The following is a 7,500-nucleotide window of genomic DNA, read 5'->3' on the forward strand; positions in this document are numbered from 1 at the left end:
GGTTAATAATCTTGCCCAAGGGAAAATAACGAAAGTGCCTGAAGCGGGCTCGAACCCCGGGACCTTCCGGGTCACATTGCAATGCCTTAACAACTCAGCCACTTTATATCCGATTTAAATCTATCTATTAAAACTGGGTCAAACTTTGATAACGTCATTATTTTTTCTATAAACCCCAAAAGATTATTAAAATAAAAATGTCGGATAATGACTAGCATAGCTATTTCCGTTTTTTTTCAAAAAGTGTTCTGAGTACCGGATGTGTAACATAAGCTGTTTATAATGGATGGATCGTGTACGAAGCAACATTGATGGCTTGGAAAACAAACAAAACTCAACTGATCCCCTTCTTGTGCAACATGGAAAAACCCTGTGCAATAATTAGATATTAATTATCATTCTATCTACCCCTCTCTGTGCAAATAGTAACGCGTATTGATATTATCGTGTTTACAATAATAATTGTGACGTGAGCTAATCAAACGATAAATTACACTAAAACTAGATTTTGTAAAAGTAAATAAATATCTAATCATTAAATTTTTTGGAGATGTTTTTATTTCAGATAAAACGAAATCCGAATCGATTGAAAGGTCTATATAATCAAAGATTTTTCACAAATGTGGTCTAGTGGTATAACACTCGCTTTCGGATCGGAAGGTCCTGGGTTCGAGCCTCGGTCGGCGCATAGTTGAGTCCTTGGAAAAGGCTCTTTATTCACTTCTCTCACCGTACTCAGGTGTAAAATCAGTACCTGGACGTTAACAGCGTTGTCTCTGTCCGAAAAAAAAGAAATATCGCCTAAAAGGCATCATGTTCGGTCCTAATAAATGTTAAATGTTGCTGTTGACCAGGGACCCATTGTAAAGCGCTTTGAGCACATTTAGTGGATATTGCGCTATATAAAAAAGCTCCAAAAGCTCACTGCTAATCCATTGCCACTGTTTCATCCACACTTTTCCAGATCTTTAAAATGTTCAATTGTCGTGTATACAAAACGGCCATCTATGTCATCCACATACTTTTGGTATAATTTATACCTATAAAAAGATTGACAAAAGAGATGAAGTGAGTAGGAAAGTGCCAGAAGACAATAGAGAATAAAAATTTCGTGGCGGCGATGGGGTTTGAACCTGCGACCTTACTGGTACGACAACTCCGCCTGGCCGGGGAGAGCGTGACTCTACGGTTTGAGCTATCCACGATAACCCCCATCGCCGCCGCGAAATTTTTATTCTCTATTGTCTACTGGCACTTTCCTACTCACTTCATCTCTTGTTGTTATCAACATAAGTGCCTGCTCCACTAACTTTTCTGAACAATAAAAGGATACACCTTTTTTAGCTTTAAAAAATGAGCTTTATATAGAGCAATATCCACTAAATGTGCTCAAAGCGCTTTACAAGGGGTTCCTGGCCAACAACAAAATTTAACATTTAGGACGGGGCATGGCGACTGTTAGGCGATGGTAGAATGTTTATCGGACAGAGACAACGCAGTTAACGGCCAGCTACTCATTTTACACCTGAGTACGGTGAAAGAATGTGAGTAAAGAGCCTTCTCCAAGGACTCAACTATGCGCCGAGCGAGGTTTGAACCCAGGATCTTCCGATCTGAAAGCAAGTGTCATACAACTAGACCACATATCCGCACAAGATTACACCCTTTTGCAACGGCACCGTTAAATCCCGTCGCCTGGTCAGTCATTCCATGAAGGAATAGAAATAACCCATGAAACTAGATGTCCAAAGTGAGAACATCGGGGGTTAATAATCTTGCCCAAGGGAAAATAACGAAAGTGCCTGAAGCGGGCTCGAACCCGGGACCTTCCGGGTCACATTGCAATGGCTTAACAACTCAGCCACTTTATATCCGATTTAAATCTATCTATTAAAACTGGGTCAAACTTTGATGGCGTCATTATTTTTTCTATAAACCCCAAAAGATTATTAAAATAAAAATGTCGGATAATGACTAGCATAGCTATTTCCGGTTTTTTCAAAAAGTGTTCTGAGTACCGGATGTGTAACATAAGCTGTTTATAATGGATGGATCGTGTACGAAGCAAGCTTTGATGGCCTAGAAAACAAACAAAACTCAACTGATCCCGTTCTTGTGCAACATGGAAAAACCCTGTGCAATAATTAGATATTAATTATCATTCTATCTACCCCTCTCTGTGCAAATAGTAACGCGTATTGATATTATCGTGTTTACAATAATAATTGTGACGTGAGCTAATCAAACGATAAATTACACTAAAACTAGATTTTGTAAAAGTAAATAAATATCTAATCATTAAATTTTTTGGAGATGTTTTTATTTCAGATAAAACGAAATCCGAATCGATTGAAAGGTCTATATAATCAAAGATTTTTCACAAATGTGGTCTAGTGGTATAACACTCGCTTTCGGATCGGAAGGTCCTGGGTTCGAGCCTCGGTCGGCGCATAGTTGAGTCCTTGGAAAAGGCTCTTTATTCACTTCTCTCACCGTACTCAGGTGTAAAATCAGTACCTGGACGTTAACAGCGTTGTCTCTGTCCGAAAAAAAAGAAAAATCGCCTAAAAGGCATCATGTTCGGTCTTAATAAATGTTAAATGTTGCTGTTGACCAGGGACCCATTGTAAAGCGCTTTGAGCACATTTAGTGGATATTGCGCTATATAAAAAAGCTCCAAAAGCTCACTGCTAATCCATTGCCACTGTTTCATCCACACTTTTCCAGATCTTTAAAATGTTCAATTGTCGTGTATACAAAACGGCCATCTATGTCATCCACATACTTTTGGTATAATTTATACCTATAAAAAGATTGACAAAAGAGATGACGTGAGTAGGAAAGTGCCAGAAGACAATAGAGAATAAAAATTTCGTGGCGGCGATGGGGGTTTGAACCTGCGACCTTACTGGTACGACAACTCCGCCTGGCCGGGGAGAGCGTGACTCTACGGTTTGAGCTATCCACGATAACCCCATCGCCGCCGCGAAATTTTTATTCTCTATTGTCTACTGGCACTTTCCTACTCACTTCATCTCTTGTTGTTATCAACATAAGTGCCTGCTCCACTAACTTTTCTGAACAATAAAAAGGATACACCTTTTTTAGCTTTAAAAAATGAGCTTTATATAGAGCAATATCCACTAAATGTGCTCAAAGCGCTTTACAAGGGGTTCCTGGCCAACAACAAAATTTAACATTTAGGACGGGGCATGGCGACTGTTAGGCGATGGTAGAATGTTTATCGGACAGAGACAACGCAGTTAACGGCCAGCTACTCATTTTACACCTGAGTACGGTGAAAGAATGTGAGTAAAGAGCCTTCTCCAAGGACTCAACTATGCGCCGAGCGAGGTTTGAACCCAGGATCTTCCGATCTGAAAGCAAGTGTCATACAACTAGACCACATATCCGCACAAGATTACACCCTTTTGCAACGGCAACCGTTAAATCCCGTCGCCTGGTCAGTCATTCCATGAAGGAATAGAAATAACCCATGAAACTAGATGTCCAAAGTGAGAACATCGGGGGTTATAATCTTGCCCAAGGGAAAATAACGAAAGTGCCTGAAGCGGGCTCGAACCCGGGACCTTCCGGGTCACATGCAATGCCTTAACAACTCAGCCACTTTATATCCGATTTAAATCTCTCTATTAAAACTGGTCAAACTTTGATGGCGTCATTATTTTTTCTATAAACCCCAAAAGATTATTAAAATAAAAATGTCGGATAATGACTAGCATAGCTATTTCCGGTTTTTTCAAAAAGTGTTCTGAGTACCGGATGTGTAACATAAGCTGTTTATAATGGATGGATCGTGTACGAAGCAAGCTTTGATGGCTAGAAAACAAACAAAACTCAACTGATCCCGTTCTTGTGCACATGGAAAAACCTGTGCAATAATTAGATATTAATTATCATTCTATCTACCCTCTCTGTGCAAATAGTAACGCGTGTTGATATTATCGTGTTTACAATAATAATTGTGACGTGAGCTAATCAAACGATAAATTACACTAAAACTAGATTTGTAAAAGTAAATAAATTCTAATCATTAAATTTTTTGGAGATGTTTTTTATTTCAGATAAAACGAAATCCGAATCGATTGAAAGGTCTATATAATCAAAGATTTTTCACAAATGTGGTCTAGTGGTATAACACTCGCTTTCGGATCGGAAGGTCCTGGGTTCGAGCCTCGGTCGGCGCATAGTTGAGTCTTGGAAAGGCTTTTATTCACTTCTCTCACCGTACTCAGGTGTAAATCAGTACCTGGACGTTAACAGCGTTGTCTCTGTCCGAAAAAAAAGAAATATCGCCTAAAAGGCATCATGTCGTCCTAATAAATGTTAAATGTTGCTGTTGACCAGGGACCATTGTAAAGCGCTTTGAGCACATTTAGTGGATATTGCGCTATATAAAAAAGCTCCAAAAGCTCATGCTAATCCATTGCCACTGTTTCATCCACACTTTTTCCAGATCTTTAAATGTTCAATTGTCGTGTATACAAAACGGCCATCTATGTCATCCACATACTTTTGTATAATTTATACCTATAAAAAGATTGACAAAAGAGATGACGTGAGTAGGAAAGTGCCAGAAGACAATAGAGAATAAAATTTCGTGGCGGCGATGGGGTTTGAACCTGCGACCTTACTGGTACGACAACTCCGCCTGGCCGGGAGAGCGTGACTCTACGGTTTGAGCTATCCACGATAACCCCATCGCCGCCGCGAAATTTTTATCTCTATGTCTACTGGCACTTCCTACTCACTTCATCTCTTGTTGTTATCAACATAAGTGCCTGCTCCACTAACTTTTCTGAACAATAAAAAGGATACACCTTTTTAGCTTTAAAAAATGAGCTTTATATAGAGCAATATCCACTAAATGTGCTCAAAGCGCTTTACAAGGGGTTCCTGGCCAACAACAAAATTTAACATTTAGGACGGGGCATGGCGACTGTTAGGCGATGGTAGAATGTTTATCGGACAGAGACAACGCAGTTAACGGCCAGCTACTCATTTTACACCTGAGTACGGTGAAAGAATGTGAGTAAAGAGCCTTCTCCAAGGACTCAACTATGCGCCGAGCGAGGTTTGAACCCAGGATCTTCCGATCTGAAAGCAAGTGTCATACAACTAGACCACATATCCGCACAAGATTACACCCTTTTGCAACGGCACCGTTAAATCCGTCGCCTGTCAGTCATTCCATGAAGGAATAGAAATAACCATGAAACTAGATGTCCAAAGTGAGAACATCGGGGTTAATAATCTTGCCCAAGGGAAAATAACGAAAGTGCCTGAAGCGGGCTCGAACCCGGACCTTCCGGGTCACATTGCAATGCCTTAACAACTCAGCCACTTTATATCGATTTAAATCTATCTATTAAACTGGGTCAAACTTTGATGGCGCCATTATTTTTTCTATAAACCCCAAAAGATTATTAAAATAAAAATGTCGGATAATGACTAGCATAGCTATTTCCGGTTTTTTCAAAAAGTGTTCTGAGTACGGATGTGTAACATAAGCTGTTTATAATGGATGGATCGTGTACGAAGCAAGCTTGATGGCCTAGAAAACAAACAAAACTCAACTGATCCGTTCTTGTGCAACATGGAAAAACCCTGTGCAATAATTAGATATTAATTATCATTCTATCTACCCCTCTCTGTGCAAATAGTAACGCGTATTGATATTATCGTGTTTACAATAATAATTGTGACGTGAGCTAATCAAACGATAAATTACACTAAAACTAGATTTTTAAAAGTAAATAAATATCTAATCATTAAAGTTTTTTGAGATGTTTTTATTTCAGATGAAACGAAATCCGAATCGATTGAAAGGTCTATATAATCAAAGATTTTTCACAAATGTGGTCTAGTGGTATAACACTCGCTTTCGGATCGGAAGGTCCTGGTTCGAGCCTAGGTCGGCGCATAGTTGAGTCTTTGGAAAAGACTTTATCACTTCTCTCACCGTACTCAGGTGTAAAATGAGTACCTGGCCGTTAACAGCGTTGTCTCTGTCCCAAAAAATGATATCGCCTAAAAAGCGTCATGTTCGTCCTAATAAATGTTAAATGTTGCTGTTGGCCAGACCCTGTAAAGCGCTTTGAGCACATTTAGTGCGTATGCGCTATAAAAAAAGTCATTCTCAATATGGTCTAGCGTATGCACAACTTTCAATCGAAGGTCTTGGTCGAGTCGCTCATGTTTATCCTTGAAAATGTTCTTTACTCATCTTCCGGTGCTAGGTAAAGAAGGTTAGTGCACTGCAATCTTACACTGTTTCCTACACCTACAATTTTAAAATGTTCAATTTCGTGTATAAAAATGGCTGTCATGCATCCATAACTTTGGTATATTTACCTATAAAGATACAAAAGAGAGAAGTGAGTAGAAGGCAGAAACAAAGAGAATAAAATTTCGCAGCGGCATGGGCCTTTGAATCGCGACCTTACTGGTACGACAACTCCACCTGGCCGGGAGAGCGTGACTCTACGTTGAGCTATCCACGATAACCCCATCGCCGCCGCGAAATTTTATTCTCTGAACTGTACATTTCTACTCACTCTCAGATCTTGTGTATATTCAACATAAGTGCGCTCCACTAACTTTTCGAACATTAAAAGGATACACCTTTTAGCTTTAAAAAAGAGCTTATATAGGCAATTACACTAAATGTGCTCAAGCGCTTTAAAGGGTCTGCCAACAACAAATTTAACATTTAGGACGGGGCATGGCGACTGTTAGGCGATGGTAGAATGTTTATCGGACAGAGACAACGCAGTTAACGGCCAGCTACTCATTTTACACCTGAGTACGGTGAAAGAATGTGAGTAAAGAGCCTTCTCCAAGGACTCAACTATGCGCCGAGCGAGGTTTGAACCCAGGATCTTCCGATCTGAAAGCAAGTGTCATACAACTAGACCACATATCCGCACAAGATTACACCCTTTGCAACGGCAACCGTTAAATCCCGTCGCCTGGTCAGTCATTCCATGAAGGATAGAAATAACCCATGAAACTAGATGTCCAAAGTGAGAACATCGGGGGTTAATAATCTTGCCAAGGGAAAATAACGAAAGTGCCTGAAGCGGGCTCGAACCCGGGACCTTCCGGGTCACATTGCAATGCCTTAACAACTCAGCCACTTTTATCCGATTTAAATCTATCTATTAAAACTGGGTCAAACTTTGATGGCGCCCTTATTTTTTCTATAAACCCCAAAAGATTATTAAAATAAAAATGTCGGATAATGACTAGCATAGCTATTTCCGGTTTTTTCAAAAAGTGTTCTGAGTACCGGATGTGTAACATAAGCTGTTTATAATGGATGGATCGTGTACGAAGCAAGCTTTGATGGCCTAGAAAACAAACAAAACTCAACTGATCCCGTTCTTGTGCAACATGGAAAACCCTGTGCAATAATTAGATATTAATTATCATTCTATCTACCCCTCTGTGCAAATAGTAACGCGTATTGATATTATC

The 7,500-nt window shown here is 39.8% G+C and overlaps 1 protein-coding gene across 2 annotated transcripts in view; it reads right to left on the reverse strand.

Moving 5' to 3' along the window:
- LOC144980539 (uncharacterized) overlaps positions 1-7,500 on the reverse strand; it is a 343,011-nt gene that overhangs the window by 212,116 nt on the left and 123,395 nt on the right. The gene's annotated exons all lie outside the window — the stretch shown is intronic.

Source organism: Berghia stephanieae, chromosome 10 (assembly GCF_034508935.2).
Source record: "Berghia stephanieae isolate SIO BIC M18660-M18661 chromosome 10, UCSD_Bste_1.3, whole genome shotgun sequence".
Taxonomy (NCBI): Eukaryota; Metazoa; Mollusca; class Gastropoda; order Nudibranchia; family Aeolidiidae; genus Berghia; species Berghia stephanieae.